The sequence below is a fragment of the Schistocerca nitens genome, chromosome 6, assembly GCF_023898315.1.
Source record: "Schistocerca nitens isolate TAMUIC-IGC-003100 chromosome 6, iqSchNite1.1, whole genome shotgun sequence".
Classification (NCBI taxonomy): Eukaryota; Metazoa; Arthropoda; class Insecta; order Orthoptera; family Acrididae; genus Schistocerca; species Schistocerca nitens.
The window spans coordinates 248234125-248260972 of NC_064619.1; the positions used below are offsets into that span (position 1 = coordinate 248234125).

The following is a 26848-nucleotide window of genomic DNA, read 5'->3' on the forward strand; positions in this document are numbered from 1 at the left end:
AATTTTGGACATAGCCATCTCGAGAACTGATATAAATAACTTCGGGGATATAGGATCGCCCTGCTTTACTCCTTTTCCAATGGGAAATTCACACTTGTTTTTTCCTATGTTGATAGGTGCTACAGACGTGTCGTAAATGTTGCACAATATGTTTATATATTTTTTTCCACTCCTTGCTCGGCCAGTGCTTGTATGACTGCAGTGTGGCTGACAGAGTCAAAGGCTTTTTCGAAGTCAATGAAGGCTACGCATAGTGGCATTTCATACTCATTGGCTCGACTAATTACCTCACGCAGTGTGTTTATATGGTCAATTGTACTGAAACCACTGCGGAATCCAGCTTGTTCTCTGGGCTGTGCAGTTTCCACTACCATTTTAATGCGATTTATCAGGACTTAAGTAAACACTTTATATATATATATATATATACGATAATGAACTAATAAATATAGTCTCTTGAAAAAATATTGATGTAGGTAATTTCCATGTTAGAGCTCATTTTAGTTTCTTCCACCTACGCTCAATGGAGCACGTTATCATGATTTCATACGGGATACTCTACCTGTGCTGCTAGAACATGTGCCTTTACAAGTACGACACAACATGTGGTTCATGCACGGTGGAGCTCTTGCACATTTCAGTCGAAGTATTCGTACGCTTCTCAACAACAGATTCGGTGACCGATGGATTGGTAGAGGCGGACCAATTCCATGGCCTCCACGCTCTCCTGACCTCAACCCTCTTGACTTTCATTTATGGGGGCATTTGAAAGCTCTTGTCTACGCAACCCTGGTACCAAATGTAGAGACTCTTCGTGCTCGTATTGTGGACGGCTGTGATACAATACGCCATTCTCCACGGCTGCATCAGCGCATCAGGGATTCCATGCGACGGAGAGGGGATGCATGTATCCTCGCTAACGGAGGACATTTTGAACATTTCCTGTAACACAGTGTTTTAAGTCATGCTGGTACGTTCTGTTTCTGTGTGTTTCCATTCCATGATTAATGTGATTTGAAGAGAAGTAATAAAATGAGCTCTAACATGGAAAGTAAGCGTTTCCGGACACATGTCCACATAACATATTTTCTTTCTTTGTGTGTGAGGAATGTTTCCTGAAAGTTTGGCCGTACCTTTTTGTAACACCCTGTGTATATATATGAACTAGTAAATATAGTCTGTTGAAAAAATATTGATGTAGGTAATTTTTATAAATATTTTCGAGTCGCTCATTCCCCAGAAAACGTCATTTTACACCTTAGGGTGGTAATTACTGCTACGCTGCGTGTTACTGCTGTATAGAATGTTTATAAGAGGTGAGAGGATGGAGCCTTGTGGTACACCTGCGGTACGAAGCAAGTAGGTAACAGCTTGTCAAATAGCCAAGTGATGACAGCTAGTCAATAATGATGTGTTTTGTTTATTACTAATGGGTTATTGGTCTCTCAATGCTGGTACAAATTCTCTTAGTTGAAATAATAAGAAACATCCTCTTAGCAATAAAACAGACAGCAAACGAAGTGTCCAAAGTTAAACGTAGCGCGCCGCCACGCGCTCCGTCTGCCAACTAATCGATGCGCGCAAACCGGTTAGTTGGTCGTCCTGCTCACAGAGCGCGCCAGTAACGGAGGTCCATCCCAGGCGGGGCGAGGCCGTCAGACAAGCGTAGCCGGCGTGCGCAGGCCAGTGGCGGTGGCTTGGCTGCAGGAAGGACAGTTGCCGGTTGCAGATCGGCACGGCTGTTCACCTACTCACTGCAGGCATCCGAGTACACAGCGCGACTCGCGAAATAAAGACGACTCGTGTAGCAGGGCGGGGAAGCGAGATCTCTCGAGGCGAGGCGGAAGAAGCGAGCGCAGACGCGACGGAGAGCAACAAGTGTCGAGTGACAGACAGCAGGAAGTGACGTAGCGGGCGGGGGAGGGTGCGTGCGAGTCAGCGCGCGCATCTGCGTCTGTGTGCGTGCGTGCGTGCGTCTGTGTGATTCAGTCGGGATGCGACTGTCAATAGAGTGAGGTGCCTCCCTGCGTCTCCAGTTGAGAAAGAGTGGTAAGTCCACCCCGCGCCCTACTCTAACGTTCGCACGCTCTTCCCTGCCACCACACGCTTCTCTAACGCATGGCATTTTGCACACGTCCTGTGTAGAATCCCTCTTTCCTCGTAAGTTCTTGCTTTATAGATACTATTTTCTGTTACAAGTTGGTAACACGAGGAAAATCGGACTACAAGGTGTTTACAGCGGTTGCATTACGAAAGCTATTCCGTGGTCGAAGCAACTGCTGGTGACTAACAGGCGGGGAAAACCCTCGGCGGTGTCTGACGCTGTGTTTCCTCTAACTGCTCATCCCTCCTTGTGTAAACTGGGATGTGTGACATTAATTGGCCTAAAATGTCACATATCAAACGACGACTGCTAGATAGAAATACCACTACCAACTCTCCGGTTAGACAGGTTTTGCTGGCGGCGAAATTTAACTGACAGAATTCCGCCTTTTCTAAGTCGACGTTTGCAGCAGCGTACGACTAAATTCTACTGGACTTCGCCGTTAAAATAGACGTATTTTACAAGGAAAACCTATGAAGTCAAGTTTTGTTGCTAATGAAAAGGCGTTAGCTGTGTGTGACACCTGTTAACAACTAGCGCCAAATTCCCAATGCTGATTTATTGCTGGCTTTTTGATGAGGTACACCAGTCTACAAGTTCGGTCCGTGTTCCTTGTGACATCAAAATACATGGCTCAGTTTAATACATGTATTTGTAGCGGAGCGAAACGTGAATACCGTGACGAAAGGTGACTTCCAGAGCTAAACAGCCCCCAAGTCGATAACAGCAAAGCGTGTGTTCTTTCTTTCTCTTTCTCATCTTCCAAGGAATTTTAAGCAACATGACTCGATCCCTTTCCCACCACTTTCTAGCTCTTGCAGTATTCTTTTCTACCCACTGACTTGTGGCTGGTATTCTGATATTTTCCATCCTATTTAAATGACACTAAAAGTTTTAATCCCTTTTAAGTACATTGTTTCGTATCTTATCCGGTGTCTGAGTCGTATAATTCTAAAAAAAATTCATCTCTGCTGCCTGTATATGGCTTGTGTCGTTTTTGGCTACTACCATTTTTTATTTCTATGCACCTCTTCTGCTACTTCCATAACTTCGCAAAATTTGAGTCGTGTTTCTATTCTTGTTTTTCCTGTCAGAGTGCGTCTAATTGTTCCCCTCTCTGTCATAGTTGTAACTGGCACCCAGTCGTAATAGCTAAAACAGCTGGCGCATCATCGGCAGTTGTTTCTGATCTACCAGGGTATTTTTTTTTGTCACTGCCATTCATAATTTTACCCGTGGCAGATCTGATTCGGTTTATGAACAGCGAAAGGCAGCCTGTTTGCTGTGTAATCTACAACTAAAAGGTTACTACCAAAAAGAAGCAACCGTGATATCCTGATGTCACTCTCTACTCCCTTGGGTTTAAACATTTTCTTTCCAACTTCATACGACCTCTTCTAGATATGTGTTAAAAAGCTTAGGACAGGGCCTGCGTTCCTGCAGGATGACTTTACTCGTAATTGCTCACCACTTGGTTTTCAGAAGTCTATTACTCCAACACTACTTCCATAGGACTTTCCTCTTCAGTCAAGCTAAAGCGTTTTTGAAATCTAGAAATACCATACGACTAGCTATACTGAATTTTATGCACTTTCCAATTAATTAATTTAATAGAAAAACATTACTAATTCATGAATGTCTTCTCCTAAAAGCTTGATACACTTCACTAAGTTTTATTTCCCTCAAAACCTTCGTACTGTTGTTTAACATTCCTAGGTATAATTTTTACTCAGTGTTTAGTACACTTATGCTTCTTTGAATGACTATTGTTTCAATTTTTTTTTATGGTTTGACTCTGGCTACTTTTCGTATTTGTGGGATTCTTCCTTGACACCGACAAATATTAAACAAACTCTTTCATTTGTTCAAAAAATGGTTGGCTTGACAATGGCTCTGAGCACTATGGGACTTAACTTCTAAGGTCATTAGTCCCCTAGAACTTAGAACTACTTAAACCTAACTAACCTAAGGACATCACACACATCCATGCCCGAGGCAGGATTCGAACCTGCGACCGTAGCAGTCGCGCGGTTCCAGACTGTAGCGCCTTTAACCGCTTGGCCACTCCGGCCGGCCTTTCATTTGTGATTCAGCATACTTTACCAATTTTGCACTAATATTTTCATACCCACTTCCTTCCTGTTCATAGACTTCCTGAAGGTGTTTCATCTCTGACATTGTCAAAGAGTATGCTCCCTGAAGTTCAATAATGAACTGTTCCATCTCTTGGCATCTACATCGTTATTACACCATGCGTTTCTGTTATTTTCCAAGTTTTCTCTTCAATAAAATTTATTTTTATATGCTCGTCACACTCTTATTATGTCGTTTCATAATTTTATGTCCAACCACATCAATCTCCATATTATTAATGAGTATGGTTCAGTCCTCTCCCAGTGCACTACTAACGACTGTTTTTACTATTCTTTGCTTTTCTTGATATCGAAATTTAGATTCTTCTATTTGCTGTTTTTAATGAACTAAATAAACCATGTCCCAACACGATGTTCTCATTCCATATTCTTAAACCTGTCTTTTTTTGGCTTTATTGCTCCCAGAACTTTTGAAGCTGCTTTAAATACAAATTGTTTAACGTTATTCCACTGCATTTAAGTCTGTGTCTCCCTTAGCTTTTCATCGAGATGTTGTGTACACCTACTCTTATACAACAGGTGTGTTCTCTCCTTCAGTAACAAACGCAGTCTGTACCTTTTTTTAAATATCTTCTGGTTCACGGTTACTTGGTAAAACAGCTAGATGTTTGGAGTACGTGTTTTAGCACCGGCGAGTCAGTGCCATATCTTCAGTTTCACTACATAATGATCAATTTGTCTATAACTTCCTCTTAAAATATGAGTACTCTTCACTAGTGGGGCTAGGGCGGTTTCCCATCAGTACTATACAGTCGGTAACAGATCTTGATCCTTGAGCTGTCTACATGTATTATTAATGTCCTCCTTCCCAAAAAAGGTACTAGTCTTTTTCAGTTTGTTAAAGGAGCAGAATATTGTACGAGCCATAGCTTATTCGGACGTGATCTAATGCATAGCATGCCGACTTACGAACAATATTGAGATAAAAATAAAAAAAATATGTAAAAATTTAGAGACTTTCGTCAGCAGGCTCCTACATAAATATGAATACTACATTACAGCGAAAGTTTCAGAACGTACATTGATGCTTTTTAATTTATGTGTCAATGTCCAATGTTTGTAAGTAACATTTTTCATTTCTGTTAGAAGTAGACTTGAAATGGAAGCTACAGAAAAATGCGCAACATTCTTTGCAGTGGTTAAAGAAGTGAGCTCAAACCGTATTTGAGTTTGTTTTTTTTTTTTCGCTAAAAATTTGCAGTTCCTTCAGATTGATTGCTGCTGTAAGGTAAGTGCTCCACAGGGGAGTGTGTGTACGGAGATGTCAGAAGAAGAATTCCTAAGGCGCAGCCTAAGCTTCATTAGCGAACGCATAGTCATCCTGATTACCCTTTCCTGGTTTACGAATATTCGTGGGAAATGTGTGGAGTTACCCTAGAATACAGTACGATAGGGAAGTACAAAATGTTCAACTAACCACTGCCTCTCAGCTAGTTAAGGCAATCCGAAATAGTTTGTTCTACATTCATTTTCTTGTGTTCCTTCTGAATATTCTGTATTGCACGTGACTATAAGAAACTGTATGAGAGTATCACAATAGCATGTTTGGGAGTACGCGTGTTGGTTCGTCCGTTGTTCTGTAACGGACTGTGTGCAATTATTACTGCAAACAGGGGAACGAAAGGTAGACGTGGATACCGCTAAAATCTGACGATGAAAGCAGGTAAACAGGTTGTATTAAACACCCACGCGTTTTGCCGGCGGCAAAGTGTTGCGCTAAATTATGGCAGGGAACAAAGGTCACTGGTTCAAGTACAGCGGAAGAAATTTTAATGTAATATTTCAGCCACGTAGTAGGAAAACTTGCAGATGGGTTTACTTCGGGGCGGCGTGAAATCAGGCAGCCAGTGACCACAATGGTTCGTTGTTTCGCAACAGTCATGCTACAGCAAAATAATAAAGTTCTTGCAACTAAAAACATTTACATGCTGACTCTGCTGCACCTTCTAAAGTTCTGTTACGCGTAATCCAGATAAAGAGATACACAGTAATACTTCACGGTCGATTACCATCTGAATATATTTTTCATGCTGTCGTTCTGATAAACATCTTATTTTCATATTTTGTAAAGTACATGACATGGGGAACTGTTTATTGTGCGGTACACTAGGGCTATCGGGAAAGTAAGGTCCGATCGTCACGAAACGGAAAGCACAGTGAAAATCAAAAATGATTTACAGAATGAGATTTTCACTCTGCAACGGAGTGTGCGCTGATATGAAACTTCCTGGCAGATTCAAACTGTGTGCCGGACCGAGACTCGAATTCGAGACCTATGCCTTTCGTGGGCAAGTGTTCTACCAACTGAGCTACCCAAGCACGACTCACATCCCGTCCTCACAGCTTTACTTCCGCCAGTACTTCGTCTCCTACCTTCCAAACTTTACAGAAGCTCTCCTGCGAACCATGCAAGACTAGCACTCCTGAAAGAAAGGATATTGCGGAGACATGGCTTAGCCACAGCCTAGGGGATGTTTCCAGAATGAGATTTTCACTCTGCAGCGGAATGTGCGCTGATATGAAACTTCCTGGCAGATTAAAACTGTGTGCTGGACCGAGACTCTAACTCGGGACCTTTGCCTTTCACGGGCAAGTGCTCTACCACCTGAGCTCCCCATGCACGACTCACGCCCCGTCCTCACAGGTAGGAGACGAGAAAGGCAAAGGTCCCGAGTTCGAGTCTGGGTCCGGCACACAGTTTTAATCTGCCAGGAAGTTTCAAAACTGTTTTATTTGCAACAGTTAGCTACACCTTCCAGCTACTTCTCTACACAGTCGCTGCTCCGACTGAGACATTTGTCGTAGCTTTGTACCAACTTTCGAATCCCTCGTCATAGAAGGCTTTCCGTCAACTGTCTTCGCAGTTTTGGAACTTGTTGTCTGCGCCAAAACGTTGTCCACATAGCCAACGGTTCATGTGAGCGGATGTGAAAATCCGAGGGAACCAAGTTCTGGCTGTGTGGTGGACGATCAAACACTTCCCATCGACAACGCTGCAGGGGCGTCCTCATTGGCCGTGGAATATGCGGCCGAGAATTGAGGAAGGAAATGCATGACAATTACGTTGTGTGAGCTTCATTAAATCAGGCGAAATCCCATTCAGGCACACACACTTGGCTGGAAACTATTTTCTAAGCATCCTTACGTGCTCACTGTGCACTCAGAACTGAAAAGAGAGATGTGACGCGATCTACGGGCGTACTAGAGACAATGTCCAACACACCAATGCAAAGCTTCATCGCATTTTCACTGTGGTTTCCATTCCTCAGTCGATCGGACCTTACTTTCTGGGTAGCTCTCGTATTTAGGCAGGGTCACCGTGGATTAGGGGAACCGTCTTTGAGCAGTAATCAGAAACCTTCTGCGTCCCAGGTGGAATGGCAGCTATTGCTTAAATTTGGAAAAAAATGATTAGAAGTGCGGTCGAATACTTTCGGTATAAGGGACCACCCTTGCTCTGCCAACGGCCTTGCCAAAGAGATTTCCGGGGCGCTCTCTTGCCCTCGGGGTGTGAAACTGTCATTAAAAGGCGGAAAGGTCAGCAATTATCGAAGGCAATGGAAAGCGCTTGATTAAGTTCACATAATGTGTATCTACAGGACAAGAGGCCTTTAACTGAAAATGTCTGATGATCTCCCCATTGGCGAAACAGTCTGTATTAGTCCCCCAATCAGATCTCTGGGAGAGGAATGCCAATTCTATGAGTTGGAGTGTGGAATGGCAGAATTTTGAATGCGGTACGGAAGCTAGAAAATTTGAAAAGGAAAATGCAAAGGCTCAGTCTACATATAGTGGGGTAAGTGAAGTGAAATAATAGAAGATAAGGATATCTGGTGATATGAATAAAGGGTTAATATAAACAGAAACAGAAAATGATATAACGGGCGTAGAATTCGTCATCATTAAGAAGGTAGGGTAGACAGTGACTTACTGGCTGCCGACGTGACAAATAGAAGATGAAGAGATGGAGAACGTATATGAGAATACTGAAATACTGAATTCCGTATGTAAAGAGAGATGAATATCTAATAATCATGGGCGACTGGAACACCATAGTAGGGGAAGGAATGAAAGAGTTAGGTGACAATATAGGCTCAATAGTACGAGTGAGAGAAAAGAATAATTGAGTTTTGCAATACATTTCAAGTAGTAACGGCGAAAAGATTCTTCAGTTCCGCAGGAGGTGGAGATATACTTGGAAATTATTTCATAGATAAGGGAAAATTCCTACTGGATTACATCATGGGGAGACAGAGTACAAAATCATGTATTGAGCCGTACGACGTACCCAGGAGCTGATGTAGGCTCAGATTCCGGTGTATTAATGATGAAGAACAGAACCGTTCGAAAGAATCATTGTGGAAAGAAGAATGATACTTAAGTGCTGTGGAATGATGTTTATTTGAAGTTCTCTAAGGTTTTATATACTGTGATAATAAATACCAAACTAGGCAATTCAGCTGAAGAGAAATGGACTTCTAAAAAGGACAATCACGTAAGTTAGACAGACAAAAAGAAATACATGGAAGGTAACTCCGCAGAAACCACTGGTAATAGAAGGAATTCTTCAGTTGATTGGCGAAATAAGCACGTACAAAAATGTTGAGGAAAAGACAGGACTACAGCAGTGAAGTTGCTTAGGAGCGAAATAAATAGGAAGTGCAGGAAAGCCAAGGCGAAATGGTCGCAGGAAGATTGCGAAGAACTAGAAAAAGAAATGCCTCTGGGAAGCATAAATAAAACTAAAAACTTTTTGTGAAATTAAAAGCAAAAGCATCAACATTAAGAGCCCAATAGGAATTCCGCTTTACACGCAAAGGAGAGATGTTAGGAAGAGTACCTACAAAGAAAACTGAGTACCTTAACATATGGTACGAATACGCACAGAGGACAGACAACACACAACGTCTCAAATTAGCAGTGGCATATAAGTCGCCAAGACATAAGAGGAGATAGGCAAACAATTGGTGAAGACGAAAAACACATGAAGTGAGAAAGTAATAATGCAATGAACAACAATAATAATAATGTGCTTTTGTAATATGTTAATTACAAATTATTACAATTTTTAGCGAGCAATAAACATATCGCATTCGAAAAACTTGTGGCTAGAACTAACAATTAATCGCTTCTAATGAATTTGCGTGCCTCTAGCGTATCATCTCAGTTGTGCGACTGTGTAGCTGCTTCCAATCAGAAGGTGACAGTTCACACCAATTGACGGAAGATCATCAAGCAAAACTGAAGTGATATCCTGTGTTCCGCCAAGAAAGTGTTATAGGCCCTTAGCTCCTCTTAATCTATATAAACGATTTAGATTGTCTGCAGATGATGCTATCGTCTACGGTCTAGTAAATTCATCAGAAGATCAAAACAAACTGCAAACTGATTTAGACGGGATTTCTGTATCGTGCGAAAAATTTCCAACTGAATAATAGAAAGCATGAGGTCATCCGGTTGCATGATAAATAACCCAAATCTAAAAGCTATCAATCCAACTACACTGCTGGCCACCGTAAATGCAACACCAAGAAAGACAAGAGGTAGCACAACAAGATTTATTTTGTAGATAACATGTTGACCAAGTATCAAATGATTACGTTTACAGACGTCTGTGACATGTGGTTCCTGCCAGAATCAGTAGCCAGAGTAGCCGCCATTGTTGGAGATCACTGCTGCCACACGTCTCGGCATTGAGTCAAAGAGACGTTGGATGTGTTCCTGGGGTACAGCAGCCCAAGCAGCTTCCACACGTTGCCAAAGATCATCTGGTGTGGCAGCTGGGGATGTAATCTGGGTCACTCGTTGAGCAACCATGGACCACATGTTTTCTATCGGCGAAAGATCCGGAGAGCGAGCCGGCCAGGGAAGCAATTCAATCTGGTTATTGACGAAGAACCTTTGGACAATGCGTGCCACGTGTGGTCGCGCATTATCCTGTTGAAATATGGCTGTGGCCGAGCCCTGAAGGTAAGGAAGGACAACTGGCTCCAGCACCTCGGATATGTAGCGCCGGCTATTTAAAGTACCGGCAATGCATACTAGAGGCGTGCGAGAGTAATATCCAATACCGCCCCATACCATAATACCCGGTGCAAGACCAGTGTGGCGGTGCATAATGCAGCTGTCCAGCATCCTCTCTCCACGGTGTCTCCACACTCGAATCCGACCATCGTGGTGCTGCAGACAGAAGCGTGCCTCGTCAGTAAAGACAACGTCATTCCATTCTGCCGTCCACATCCGTCTGTCATCACACCATTGGCGACGGAGACGTCTGTGGTTCTGCGTCAATGGTAGACGAAGCAATGGACGTCTTGCGGACAGACCACTCTGCTGTAAACGGCGTCGAATGGTACGCGCAGACACTGGATGATGCGTTACAGACGCAATGTGCTGTGCTACGGTTCGGGATGTCACTGAGCGATCCGTCACTGCCATGCGCACAATTTGCCTATCAGCACGTGCAGTGGTGCACCGAGGTGAATGCGATCGACCACGTCGGTCTGTCGTATCCTCCTGCATCTAACGGTCACATATCCGCATTACAGTTGTTTGGTTTCGTCCAACACGACTAGCGATTTCTCTGTATGATAATCCACAATCTCGGTAAGCCACTATCCTTCCTCTGTCGAACTCGGATACTTGATCAAAAGATGTTCGCTGTTGTCTACGAGGCATAACTGATCGTCTTGTGAAACAACCACAAGGTAAACACACGTGCCGAACGTACACTCGTCGAAATCGCCAAGCCTTAAATGGCGCTATGAGGTGGCGCCACAGGCGCGCGTGATGTGCGTCTGCGCTGAAATTCTAATCAGTTGCATATCTCATCGCTGCAAACCCATGGTGTAAATTTCACTTGATTCGGATGCTTCCTTCAGGGTGTTGCATTTACGGTGGCCAGCAGTGTAAATAATTAGGGCGTAAAATTACAAACAACTTAAATTGGAACGATCATATAGATAATGTGGCGGAGGAGAAGAACAAAAGACTGCATTTTATTGCCAGAACACTAGAAAATGTATGAATGCAAGAGCTCTACTAAAAATGTTGCCAGCAAGTACTGCGTGATATGTGAGGCTTACCGGATAGGACTGATGGAGGACATCGAAAAAGTCGAAAGTATGGCAGCTCGTTTTGTATTACAACTAAAGAAGAGAGAGGGTATCATGGATATGATACCCGTGTTGGGGTGGTAGTCATTAAAACAAAGGTGTTTTTCGTTGCAGCGAGATCCTTTCAAGAAATTTCAATCAGTAACTTTCTCCTCTGAGTGCTAAAATATTTGTTGATGCCCGCATAAGTTGCGAGAAATAATCATCGTAATAATGTAACAGAAATCAGACTGCCACGGAAAGATTTAAGCGTTCGTGATGCCCGCGCATTGTGGGACAGTGGAACAGTAGAGAAATAGACTGCAGGTGGTTCGATGGACCCTCTGCCAACCTAAAAACTATGAATTGCGGACTAGTAATCTAAATATAGATGTACAACACTTCTGCTAAACCAGTAATACATGGCATGCACAGTAGTGATCTTACCGCTTCCCTGCACCATAACCGATGTTACTTTTCTGATTTTATCCGTTACATGACTCTACAACCAAGATAACGCGCTGCGTTTGTGTAGGTAGGAGAAACGGCGTGATTGTGGACGTGATATTTAAAGAGCATACTATAGCGTCGTATGAAAAACTTTAATTTATGTTTGACACTGAGATTGCGTAAGAGAGACTCTTTGAGAGAAATATCGAAGTACAAGGATTGGCCGAAAATATGGAAACACTGCGACAAACAAATGCTTGGGCATAAATGCAGTTGCTAGTCAAGTCTGCATGTTGCGCTATTGTATCTGATCGCGATACGTCGTAAGTGTCAGTCGTCGCCAGAACAGTCTTGTGTGTAGTTCCGGCCGCATTACGCCGGAGCTAAGTAAATTTGAACGTGATTGTCGTATGATGGATACTTCCGTAACCAAAGGAGCAGAAGCATCTGATGTTTCAAGAAGTAACGAAGATTTATAGCGCATACAGCGCAAGCGGCCAAACGTCGTCCGCTAAGCCACGACGTGGACGAAAGTGTGTGTTGAGCGATAGTGACAGAAGGTCATTGAAGAGGAGTGTGACGAAAACTAAGAAGACGACGGCAGAAAAAGTCCCTACAGAAATGAATGTCGCACTCGCGGACCCTGTCGGAACCAAAACAACTCTAATGGAGCTCCATGGCAAGAAATAGCAGGGCGAGCTGAAAATGCAGAACCGCACTTCGGTGATGCAATTGCCCATAAAATCTGGACTACAGAGCAATAAAAGAAATTCATTTAGTTGGATGAGACTCGTTTCACACTATTTCCAACTTCTGGCCGTGTTTACGTCCCAAGAGTGGAACATGACGGGGATTCGGTGATGATTTGAGCAGCTGTATCACGATATTGCTTGGGCACCATAGTTCCTCTGCAAGGACGCATTATGTGAGCAGTTTGGCTGATCAGATCAATCACATGTTATAATGTTTTTCAATGGCGATACTGTGATCCAGAGAGACAGGGCCACTGTTCACACAGCTCGCATCGGCCACGGCTGGTTCTGCCAGCTCGAGGATGAAGTGTTGCTTCTATCCAGGCCATCACATCAGAAGACCTCAATGTTTTTGAGCTTTTGTCGTCTACTTTGGAGAGGAGGATCGGTGATCCCTATCCAGCTCCATCATCATTACCTGAACATCTCACTATTTTTCAGGAAGAATGGTATAAGATTCCCTTGAAAATCATAAAGGATCTATACTTATCCTTTCCGACACGACTAGGAGTTATTTTGAATTCCAACGGTTTTCCTACAACGTATTAGGCATGTCGTTGTTTTGGTGTTTCCATATTTTTGTCCAATCCTTGGACCTTAAGGGGAAGACCGTAGATAAGTGCAATATTATGAGCAATTTGTAGAACATAGAGGTTTGTTGAAATAAAACCATCGTTCAAAAAATACAGCTTTGTAATATAAAAAATCTTCCAGAAAGTGCTATCGTTTCACGCAAAACTACTTATGTGGAAGTCTCAACTTTGGTCGGAACTTCCATTTTCAATATTCTTTTAGTAACAGAAAATCGGTACATACCTGTACCTCTGTAATGTATCTGAAATTAAACCTGATTTCTCAGTGCAGTACAGCAAAGCATGCTGTGTCCAGTCTCGAAAGAGCCAGTGAAGTTTGTGTACGCTGTTGAGTGTCAGCGTTACACCGTATACGAATTGTCACTTTTCGGCAAGGAAGATTGTCAGCATCGGAAATTCCACGCCGAATTGGCGTACACAACACTTAGGTGATTCGAACGATGAGCTTCTTATATTATATACAAAACTGCGTGGTAGTGGCAGCCCGCGATCGTCTTCAGATGACGACAGCTAACTACAAATTATGACACTTTTGCAACTGGAGAAGAATCTACAGAAATGCGAGCTGCTTTATTGAGGCCCCCGGTAAGGCGACGTCGTCCCACACAGTACGCAGCCGTCTCCACAGGGTCAATTTGGGCTCTAGGCATCCATTACGATAAATCGTGCTTATCCCAAGAGATGTGGTGCTCGAGGGAGGTGTACAAGGGAACACCTTGAATCGAACGTGGATCAGAGGTGTCGGGTTCTCTCCACTGGAAAGTGCAGGATTGGCCTGAAGCTCGATGGTCGTCATAGAAGAATGCGCAAGCAGCTGCCTATCTATGTTATTGTTGTTGTGGTCTTCAGTCCTGAGACTGGTTTGATGCAGCTCTCCATGCTGCTCTATCCTGTGCAAGCTTCTTCATCTCCCAGTACCTACTGCAACCTACATCCTTCTGAAACTGCTTAGTGTATTCATCTCTTGGTCTCCCTCTACGATTTTTACCCTCCACGCTGCCCTCCAATGCTAAATTTGTGATCCCTTGATGCCTCAAAACATGTCCTACCTACCGATCCCTTCTTTTAGTCAAGTTGTGCCACAAACTTCTCTTCTCCCCAATCCTATTCAATACCTCCTCATTAGTTATGTGATCTACTCACCTTATCTTCAGCATTCTTCTGTAGCACCACATTTCGAAAGCTTCTATTCTCTTCTTGTCCAAACTGGTTATCGCCCATGTTTCACTTCCATACATGGCTACACTCCATACAAATACTTTCAGAAACGACTTCCTGACACTTAAATCTATACTCGATGTTAACAAATTTCTCTTCTTCAGAAACGATTTCCTTGCCATTGCCAGTCTACATTTTATATCCTCTCTACTTCGACCATCATCTGTTATTTTACTCCCTAAATAGCAAAACTCCTTTACTACTTTAAGTGTCTCATTTCGTAATCTAATCCCCTCAGCATCACCCGATTTAATTGGACTACATTCCATTATCCTCGTTTTGCTTTTGTTGATGTTCATCTTATATCCTCCTTTCAAGACACTGTCCATTCCGTTCAACTGCTCTTCCAAGTCCTTTGCTGTCTCTGACAGAATTACAATGTCATCGGCGAACCTCAAAGTTTTTACTTCTTCTCCATGAATTTTAATACCTACTCCGAATTTTTCTTTTGTTTCCTTTACTGCTTGCTCAATATACAGATTGAATAACATCGGGGAGAGGTTACAACCCTGTCTCACTCCTTTCCCAACCACTGCTTCCCTTTCATGCCCCTCGACTCTTATAACTGCCATCTGGTTTCTGTACAAATTGTAAATAGCCTTTCGCTCCCTGTATTTTACCCCTGCCACCTTCAGAATTTGAAAGAGAGTATTCCAGATAACGTTGTCTAAAGCTTTCTCTAAGTCTACAAATTCTAGAAACGTAGGTTTGCCTTTTCTTAATCTTTCTTCTAAGATAAGTCGTAAGGTTGGTATTGCCTCACGTGTTCCAACATTTCTACGGAATCCAAACTGATCTTCCCCGAGGTCCGCTTCTACCAGTTTTTCCATTCGTCTGTAAAGAATTCGCGTTAGTATTTTGCAGCTGTGACTTATTAAACTGATAGTTCGGTAATTTTCACATCTGTCAACACCTGCTTTCTTTGGTATTGGAATTATTATATTCTTCTTGAAGTCTGTGCGTATTTCGCCTGTCTCATACATCTTGCTCACCAGATGGTAGTGTTTTGTCAGGACTGGCTCTCCCAAGGCCATCAGTAGTTCTAATGGAATGTTGTCTACTTCCGGGGCCTTGATTCGACTCAGGTCTTTCAGTGCTCTGTCAAACTCTTCACGCAGTATCTTATCTCCCATTTCATCTTCATCTACATCCTCTTCCATTTCCATAATACTGTCCTCAAGTACATCGCCCTTGTATAAACCCTCTATATACTCCTTCCACCTTTCTGCCTTCCCTTCTTTGCTTAGAACTGGGTTGCCATCTGAGCTCTTGATATTCATACAAGTGGTTCTCTTCTCTCCAAAGGTCTCTTTTATTTTCCTGTAGGTAGTATCTATCTTACCCATAGTGAGATAAGCCTCTACATCCTTACATTTGTCCTCTAGCCATCCCTGCTTAGCCATTTTGCACTTTCTGTCGATCTCATTTTTGAGACGTTTGGATTCCCTTTTGCCTGCTTCATTTACTGCATTTTTATATTTTCTTCTTTCACCAATTAAATTCAATATTTCTTCTGTTACCCAAGGATTTCTATTAGCCCTCGTCTTTTTACCTACTTGATCCTCTGCTGCCTTCACTACTTCATCCCTCAGAGCTACCCATTCTTCTTCTACTGTATTTCTTTCCCCCATTCCTGTCAATTGTTCCCTTATACTCTCCCTGAAACTCTCTACAACCTCTGGTTCTTTCAGTTTATTCAGGTCCCATCTCCTTAAATTCCCATCTTTTTGCAGTTTCTTCAGTTTCAATCTGCAGTTCATAACCAATAGATTGTGGTCAGAATCCACATCTGCCCCTGGAAATGTCTTACAGTTTAAAACCTGGTTCCTAAATCTCTGTCTTACCATTATGTAATCTATCTGATACCTATTAGTATCTCCAGGATTCTTCCAGGTATACAACCTTCTTTTATGATTCTTGAACCAAGTGGTAGCTATGATTAAGTTATGCTCTGTGCAAAATTCTACAAGGCGGCTTCCTCTTTCATTTCTTCCCCCCAATCCATATTCACCTACTATGTTTCCTTCTCTCCCTTTTCCTACACTCGAATTCCAGTCACCCATGACTATTAAATTTTCGTCTCCCTTCACTATCTGAATAATTTCTTTTATCCCGTCATACATTTCATCTATTTCTTCATCATCTGCAGAGCTAGTTGGCATATAAACTTGTACTACTGTAGTAGGCATGGGCTTTGTGTCTATCTTGGCCACAATAATGCGTTCACTATGCTGTTTGTAGTAGCTAACCCGCACTCCTATTTTTTTATTCATTATTAAACCTACTCCTGCATTACCCCTATTTGATTTTGTATTTATAACCCTGTAATCACCTGACCAAAAGTCTTGTTCCTCCTGCCACCGAACTTCACTAATTCCCACTATATCTAACTTTAACCTATCCATTTCCCTTTTTAAATTTTCTAACCTACCTGCCCGATTAAGGGATCTGACATTCGACTCTCCGATCCGTAGAATGCCAGTTTTCTTTCTCCTGATAACGACGTCCTCTTGAGTAGTCCCCTCCCGGAGATCCGAATGGGGGACTATTTTACCTCCGGAATATTTTACCCAAGAGGACGCCATCATCATTTAATCATACAGTAAAGCTGCATGTCCTCGGGAAAAATTACGGCTGTAGTTTCCCCTTGCTTTCAGCCGTTCGCAGTACCAGCACAGCAAGGCCGTTTTGGTTAATGTTACAAGGCCAGATCAGTCAATCATCCAGACTGTTGCCCCTGCAACTACTGAAAAGGCTGCTGCCCCTCTTCAGGAACCACATGTTTGTCTGGCCTCTCAACAGATACCCCTCCGTTGTGGTTGCACCTACGGTACGGCCATCTGTATCGCTGAGGCACGCAAGCCTCCTCACCAACGGCAAGGTCCATGGTTCATGGGGGAAGCTCCGTATCTAAGCGCAAAATGTTGACTTCAGGGCTGGGCGGTAGCTTGGAGGGTTCTGTCTTGAAACTACACAACCCTTGAAAAATTCAGCAGCGATGAGAGGTATACATAAGTGATACTGGCCCGAACAGTGACTGACCTCTTCCTGCTGAACCCACTGGGTTGCATACTTGGGACGCGCTCCCTATCTAAGCTTAATATTGCTCAGCGTTATTGACTATGTCAATGAAGACAATGCATCGATTATATTATCATCCATGTCATCCTATGACTGACGCCTCTTGTGATGTTGAACACAATATTTGTAGAAGAGTTTTTTTGCTCTGTTACCTGCTTTATACAATTTAACAATCTACTAACACGCTGTGAGATCGTGCTGGTCATTTTTGATGTGTAAATGCTACCCACTACCATATTTTAGCTGGAAATTCCATAATTGTGCCTGACGTAAACAGGTATTGCGATGAAAAGCGACTTGGTATTATATTTTTCTGTTACTGATGAGAGTTGATGACGTAGTAAATGGTAAGATTAACGATAGTATTGATGGCATTAGCAGAGAAAGAAACATAAATGTGCGCTTGACAGAAACTGGGAGACTTCTTTGTTTTTTTGTTTGTTTGTTTTGCACATAATTAGAACCACGTAGCGTTCAGTTTTAGTCCATTGTGTATTTTATAGCCTTACAAAGTACAAATTGAAATTTATAAGTAATAAAAATTTGTTGATCACGTAACTTCTGCGCTTCTATTAACCAAAGCAGTTACTTTTGATGCAAGGGCAGTTTACATGCACAAACATTAAAAAATCTATATAATTACTGTTGTTATTTTGTAATCAATGGACATTTTTCATCGTGATCATAGGAAAGAGTTTCCTGTTTTTGTTAATATGCGTGAAAGTTGCTTGCGAATAAGAGAAACATGTTTTATGTAACCTCGACGAAGTATTGAAGCAATGTTCGATATGTTTTTGTTTTGTGTTCTTTTTAATTTTACTCTTTTTTGATGAATTTCCGTTTTCTAGTACTACATGATAGAATCTATTGTTCTTTTTTTTCCTTACAAGGTACCTCTCTTTCACGTAGCAGATTAATTTTCGAATAAAATGTGAATTAAACGCTGACAGTTTCAGTTTTGCTATAAATACTGTTTATTTATAAGCAACAGAAGACAGGAGGACAACTAGGTAGAACAAAGATTCTCCGTACGTTACGCTGCCCTGTACATGTCCTCACTCAGTTTCTAGAGGTTCAACGCTGCCCAGTTTTAAGACAGTGAAGTGAGACACTACTAGCATACCCAAAAAAAATGGTCAAAATGAGGTAACGCCCGATAGGTATGCAACACACCTAACATACAGGTAACGTGCTTACGTTCTTAACTGACTAAAGCTACTAGGAAAACTACACTTACTTGTGATAGTCTATGGTAGCATACAGTAGTTTTATAACTATTATTGATGTACACTGACCGTCGAACATTTTTCCTTAAGTAAATGATTCATACACTTATTTTGGTGTTAAAAAAAATGTTAGTGTTTCCAAGCTACGAAAGAATAAACTGCGCAGAATGAAAACCGTTGTGATTATTTTGGTAACGAGACACTGCGACCTTTATGAAACTGTGTTAGAAGGTAAATTTACAAGGATGCGATAGCAATGGATTTTCAAGAACACTAATGATCCCATATTGCAGCCCCACCGCTGTCGCTGTGAACAACAGAGAGCGGGACAGAATGGCAAACTGATTAGCGGCAGACATTAATTGCAAGTACATCCTGAAGTGCATGCAAAACCTGATTCAAGGGTAGGTGTTTTTTCAAGGTCATATACAATAATTGCTCGAATGAAGTTTAAACTGGACATGTGGGCAATAATCAATTTGTTTTTGGGAGCTCACTGAAGAAAATGGACACAACCTCCTGAAACAGCTACACAATTTCAGTTTCAGGAGCCCCTTCCAGGTCACCACTCCCTATAGCAACGTAAGATTTCTCATCGAGGTGTTCATATGACGCCGGACGGAACAGAACCATGAAGTACAGTACTTCCGAGGAGAACAGTTTTACGGAAGAGCCTACTGAAGGTAAAAGATGCAGTAACGATGGCCTGTAGACGACAACACAAGCCACTTGAATACAGCTTGTGTTAAGCTAAACTACTAATATTTCACGAGTGTATCAATTGAACAGACGTACGTAAACATATACCTTAAACAACTGTAACTGTCAATTTCAGTGTTCACCTAGGAGAGAGAATTTGCGACTGTAGATGGCTGCATGGTTCAAAAACCAAAGGTCTAATAAACAACGTTTAGAAAATGAACTGTTTGGGACGTGAGTGCTGACAATAAACAATAAAATGCCTTAAACATTGCATCAAATTATTCTTTGGAGCTGATTCACCATAACAGATATTTCACTGTAGCTTCCAATGACATTGTGAGTGCAGAAATGTCTATAGAGACTTCCTTGACGCATTCTTCAGATCTGCCTGGTATAATAGAGCCGCCACCACTAGATACCCAAATCCACAACTCCTGTGGATAGACCTTAGACTAGCTATCCACTCTGGCTTCACACAGGTAGCACTGACCTCGGCCAGACAACTTGCACACACAAACGTTCCTCGTGAATCAGTCTACTAGTGAAAACTGTATCAAAATCTTGACAATAGTTAATCTTCACAGATACCAGAAAGGTATACACTTCATTATACACTACACAACAAAATTAACGGATCATTCTTTCGAAACCCCGTGATTGTCTCCCAAGCCGATGCATAGGTTTGAAATTAGGCTTAATGGTGACTACACCCTGCCTCTGTAATGGTGCAAAAGCGTGGCAAGGCGACACACGCAAAAAAACCGACAAAGCCCAGAAGTTTATTTGAGATGTAAGGTAGGTTAATGATGTCACATTGGCACCAAATTTTAGCACAATGGACGCGTCAGATGATGTGAAGGTCGTCACGCTCCCTCTTACCCGCATTTCATCCCCATTTCTACCGCATCTGCGATGGAGGTCAGAACCGCGACACACAGCCTTGAAATCACGTGGCTTTTCTTATGGGCGGCCGAGGGAAACATTTCAGACACACTGCCTCTCAGAACCGACACGAAAAGACCTCAGGGGGTGGTGGGTAGGGCGCCAATGAAACCACCCCTTCGCTTGGTGCTTTGATTCCGACATGTCTAGCGGTCGAAAACGACAGTTCGCAGATGATGTTCAGAAGGACCGCTTTCTTGACAACGTTCGACATTGCTGTCAAATCATGGGCCTTTCAGGCGTACTGTAACAACATAGTGGGTCTGCAGTCCCACTGAATGTAATTTGACCCCTTAGTAGTGTAGCGCGAACGCGATTTTTGCTTCAGTATACGGGGTGGAAACACTAGGGGCCATTTAAAACCATTCGACGAAATTTGTCTGCAGTACCCTCAGCGCCGCACAAGACCCTTTCTTGGGCACGTTCCAAATGTGCCTGTCAAAACTTCGGTACACATTGGCTCTCACGCCTGCTTTAGCGCCTGAAGGTAGGCAAACCCCATCTGAGGGGTGTCGAAGGGGTTGCCTAACGCTCCAGCGCTAGGGCGATCGTGAGGCTGAATGCGTGTCGAAGTTTCTGATAGGTACATTTACAAGGGCTTTTCAGAAAGTAAGGAATGATAAGTCGCGAAATGGAAACCACAGTGAAAACCAAAACTGTTTTATTTGCAACGGTTAGCTACTTCTCTACACAGTCGACGCTCAGACTTAGACATCTGTCGTAGCGTTGCACCAACTTTTCAATTCCCTCGTTATAGAAGACAGCCGCCAGTGCTTTTCGACAATTTTCTACTCTGGACTGCAGCTCGTTGTCAGTGTCAAAATATTGTCTTCATAGCCAGCTGTTCATTTGAGCAGAGATGAACCTCAGGGGTAGCCAATTACAGGCTGTATTATGGGTGATCAAACACTTCCCATCGAAAACGCTGCAGGAGCATCTTGATTGCCCCTCCAGAGTGCGGGTGAGAATTGTCGTGTAGAACGAACTACATGACAGTTATGTTATGTGGATTACATAGCTTCAGGCGAAATCTTTCGCCAGGCCCTCATACTTGGCGGGAGACGCTAATTTCTAGCCATCTTTACGTTCTCACTGTGAGCTCAGAACTGAAAAGAGCGACATTATGCGATCGAATGGGCGTACTAGACACAGTGCCCAACGCATCTGTTCAAAGCTTCACCAGATTTTCACTGTATTTTCCATTTCGCGACTGATGGTTCCTTACTTTTCGAATAACCCTCGTATAACGCGCTCAACAAAGGTGCGACGATGGCATTGAGGGTGTTGCCAAACTGGCGGGTCTTGGTGGGATCCGTCGTGCACATGTTAATGTTGCATCCCCCTGTAATCACGGTACTGAAGGGAGCGAAAAAGGAAGGATGAAAAAGCACAAAAAGGCTTTTCGGCTTCGGATCTCGTTCAAACTTCATTGAACGGTTTTGAACGGCCCCTAGTTGTTCCATCACTGGAGCAAAAATTGCGGTCGCAGTGCACTCCAAAGAGTACGACCACTTTATCCCACCACATGAGACCTTTTGTGTCAATTCTGAGCGACGGTGCACCTGAAATGTTTTCCTCGAGCACCCACAAGAAAACACTGTGACTTCAACACTGTGTGTCGCGGTTCTGACCTCCATCGCAGAGACGTCAAAAGAAGTCGTGAAATGTGGATAAGAGGCGCTGTGACGACCTGTCCATCGTGTGACACGTTCACAATGGCGATGGTCAGGATTGTGATGAAATCTGGTGCCAATGTGACGCTATTAATCCACGTTATACCTCACATGAACTTTGTGGCCCTTTGCATTTGTTGACACCTTGCTGTTTGAAGAGTCTTCGGGTCCTCGAATGACGTCGCAGAGCGCCACGCTTTTGCACCGTTGCAGAGGAAGGTGGTAGGCACCTTTGAGCCAAATTCCAAACTTATGCACCGGAATGGAAGACAAATGAGGGGTTTCGAAAAAGTTTGTTGCACAGTGTAAGTGTAGGAGAAGAAAATACGTATAATGTATAGACTCTGGTAATAATGACATCGTGCGATTCAATGGCCTGATGGTTTCTGGTGAATCTCCATATTATAGAGATGTCAATATTAAGTTAAAAAGCAGACTGAAAAAAATAGTGATCCATGATTTGATATCGCGACCACGCTGTTTCCAGGCATGCAGTTTACCGCTACTTTTTCTTTGCATTTTGTTCTGTATTGTTCGTTGCGTTTGGTGTGCGCAGACGTCACAACACATCCATTCACGTTGATCGTTGGATCCTTCACTCATTTTTTTTTACAACAGAGGGCGAGCAGCCCTCTGACCGAACACGCTGAGCTACCGTGCCGGCGCCGCTAGCCTGACACACTCCGTATAGTTTATGGTCAGTCTTCGTTGTTCTCTAGAGCTGCAGCGGCTGCTTGCTTTACTGCTTTTCCCGGAAGATAGCGCCTGCTCTGTAGCTCACCAGCTCGTAGCTCCCTTCAATACCACGAGATGTCATTCCAGACGCCAATTAAATATGGAGCAAGTTGGTTGGTTGTTTGGGGGAAGAGACCAAACAGCGAGGTTATCGGTCATGGAGCAAGTAACAGTATATACGAGTATATTACACAGTCATCATTACTCAGTGGTAATTATTTATTTGTGCAGACCTTCCTCGTGAATTAGTCTGTCTATTAATGATAACCGCATCAAAATCCCTATAGTCATCACAATATGCACGAGAATTATGCTGTTATGAACAAAAATTTACAAAAATACGGACATTGACATAAAAAATATGATCTAACACTATTAAAATGAGGTAAGACTTCTGTTGTGAAATAAATTGGTAAGTCAGTTTATGATAATGAACTATTTACTTTAGAATAAAATGGACATGAGAAGCAAGGTAAACTATGGCACTTTATGTTGTACTATATTTTTTATTAACATTATCAGAACACAGTAAACCTATGAAGTGGCTTTTTTGTGTACATCCTCATATTTACAGAAGTTATATTAGTTTAAGTCACTCTTGGTTCCACGTGTAAACACTCCTTAAGCACAATGTCTGAATTGAAAAGTAGTATGACATGTGCCGAGCAGTGCGTATTTTACTTATTGTTTTTTTAATTATTACAAACTGTTTTACTCAGCGGTACTCCTATACGTAGTTGAGGATTGTTAGACCATCATATGCTGACACTTATCTTCATTCCTTTATTACGAAGTTTTGCGCTTTTGTAGGGGCTTTCAAGCAATGGAGGTGTTGTGTAGGCGCATGGTAGAAATACAGTTTCCAATACTGTTTTGAAAGACGGTATCAAGTTGAGCAACTCTATCGCTCCCTTTGACCATTTCCAGTAAAACACTAGATATTATGAGTTATTCTTATTTACGATTTGTTCTTGCACGTCTTCATTTGTATAGAACTTTGACTGTCTTGTTTCATTCATCCTTTTGGAACCATATTAAAATTTTTGCCGCCCCCAAAAACCTGCCGTCCTGGGCGGTGGCACGATTTGCCCCTATATTGGGCCGACCTGATATACAGGGTGAGTCATTAACTATTGCCACATAGAATAACTCCGAAAGTATGATAGTAGCTGAAAAGTTTGTGGGACAAATGTTGCATGGGATAATTGGGGCCATAATATGGCTCTGAGCACTATAGGACTTAACATCTGAGGTCATCAGCCCCTAGAACTTAGAACTACTTAAACCTAACTAACCTAAGGACATCATACACATCCATGCCCGAGGCAGGATTCGAACCTGCGACCGTAGCGGTCGCGCGGTTCCAGACTGAAGCGCCTAGAACCGCTCGGCCACACCGGCCGGCTGGGGCCATAATATGACGTTGGTTTTTTGTTGCTAGGTGGGGTCGCTTTAGAGATATGAAGGTCAACTTTGTTTTTTTAAATGGGATGCTATAGTTTGGTACTTACTTTCTGATAGCGGCTATCGAGACGAATCCAATGATGTGTAACCGTAAGGTCTTTGAAGTTCAACGAAGGTCGAAAAGGTGGTATGAACGTCCATTTATGGCAGGGGTTCGACGTGATGACCATTGGTATCAATGCTGTGCTGCAATCTTACCATGAACTGAGTGGTATTCCTTAACACTTAGGCACTTATCGAAGCACATGCTCTGACATTTCTCTATCGTATATCGTGAAAATAGTAGTATCCATCTAAAGTGTCATTGACATGTAAACACAATTCGACGGTTTCGCAACACAACACTAATACTGTAGGAACGGTAAGAGTAGTATCGTCGAATCAAGCGAATGTGAATGATGTATTCCTTCGAAGAACAAGTCGATATGCCTCTCATTTACGGAGAATGCCAACGAAATTCAGTGAGAGATAGGGACTTATACGTAGAAAGATATTCTCAACGTATTCACCCTACACGTCGTATATTTAAATACGTGCATGATAAATTGAGAACAACTGCGTCTTTAACACATCGGAAACATATCCGGCAAAGAAAAGTTACTAACGAGGAAACGGAAATTGGTACTCTTGCCACTGTTGTACGAGATCCTTGTGTTAGTTCGCGTCAAATCGCAAGGGAAGCTGGCATGAGCCAGAGTAGTGTTGTTCGTGTTCTGCGTCCCCATAAATATCATCCTTACCATATCAGTCGGAATGTATGCGTCGCATTGAATTCTGCCGTTGGGCTCAACTTCAGATTCAGAGGGATGACACATTTATTAATTTGATTTTATTTACTGACGAGGCTACATTTACGAACCATAGAAATGTTAATTTGCATAACATGCATAATTGGGCAACTGAAAATCCATGTAGGCTGCGGCAAGTTGCACACCAAAAACCGTGGCCGGTGAATGTATGGCGTGGGATTCTGGAGGACAGAATTATAGGCCCTATTTCATCGAAGGAAATCTTAATGCTAGGAAGTGCACCACATTCCTGCAAGAAACATTAGGTCTGTTATTGGAAGAAATACCTTTAGAAACAAGGAACAGAATGTGGTATCAACACGATGGGTGTCCTGCATATTTTTCGCTGATGGCTAGAAATGAGTTGCAGAGACAATTCCCAAATCGTTGGATTGGACGCGAATGACATGTGTCGTGGCCAGCTCGTTCGCCAGACTTGACGCCCCTGGATTTTTTCTTGTGGGGATTCGTAAAAGACATTATGTATAAGGACATTCCAACTACACCTGAAGCTATCTACATCTACATTTATACTCCGCAAGCCACCCAACGGTGTGTGGCGGAGGGCACTTTACGTGCCACTGTCATTACCTCCCTTTCCTGTTCCAGTCGCGTATGGTTCGCGGGAAGAACGACTGTCTGAAAACCTCCGTGCGCGCTCTAATCTCTCTAATTTTACATTCGTGATCTCCTCGGGAGGTATAAGTAGGGGGAAGCAATATATTCGATACCGCATCCAGAAACGCACCCTCTCGAAACCTGGCGAGCAAGCTACACCGCGATGCAGAGCGCCTCTCTTGCAGAGTCTGCCACCTGGGTTTATTAAACATCTCCGTAACGCTATCACGGTTACCAAATAACCCTGTGACGAAACGCGCCGCTCTTCTTTGGATCTTCTCTATCTCCTCCGTCAACCCGATCTGGTACGGATCCCACACTGATGAGCAATACTCAAGTATAGGTCGAACGAGTGTTTTGTAAGCCACCTCCTTTGTTGATGGACTACATTTTCTAAGCACTCTCCCAATGAATCTCAACCTGGTACCCGCCTTACCAACAATTAATTTTATATGATCATTCCACTTCAAATCGTACCGCACGCATACTCCCAGATATTTTACAGAAGTAACTGCTACCAGTGTTTGTTCTGCTATTATATAATCATACAATAAAGGATCCTTCTTTCTATGTATTCGCAATACATTACATTTGTCTATGTTAAGGGACAGTTGCCACTCCCTGCACCAAGTGCCTATCCGCTGCAGATCTTCCTGCATTTCGCTACAATTTTCTAATGCTGCAACTTCTCTGTATACTACAGCATCATCCGCGAAAAGCCGCATGGAACTTCCGACACTATCTACTAGGTCATTTATATATATCGTGAAAAGCAATGGTCCCATAACACTCCCCTGTGGCACGCCAGAGGTTACTTTAACGTCTGTAGACGTCTCTCAATTGATAACAACATGCTGTGTTCTGTTTGCTAAAAACTCTTCAATCCAGCCACACAGCTGGTCTGATATTCCGTAGGCTCTTACTTTATCAGGCGACAGTGCGGAACTGTATCGAACGCCTCCCGAAAGTCAAGAAAAATAGCATCTACCTGGGAGCCTGTATCTAATATTTTCTGGGTCTCATGAACAAATAACGCGAGTTGGGTCTCACACGATCGCTGTTTCCGGAATCCATGTTTATTCCTACATAGTAGATTCTGGGTTTCCAAAAACGACATGATACTCGAGCAAAAAACATGTTCTAAAATTCTACAACAGATCGACGTCAGAGATATAGGTCTATAGTTTTGCGCATCTGCTCGACGACCATTCTTGAAGACTGGGACTACCTGTGCTCTTTTCCAATCATTTGGAAC

General features: G+C 42.7%; 1 long non-coding RNA gene across 1 annotated transcript in view; it reads left to right on the plus strand.

Moving 5' to 3' along the window:
- The first annotated feature begins 1671 nt into the window (after positions 1-1671).
- LOC126262925 (uncharacterized) overlaps positions 1672-26848 on the plus strand; it is a 435349-nt gene continuing 410172 nt past the window's right edge. Inside the window, exon 1 of the long non-coding RNA XR_007546784.1 lies at positions 1672-2049. This is a non-coding gene — a long non-coding RNA (uncharacterized LOC126262925). The remainder of the gene's footprint in view (positions 2050-26848) is intronic.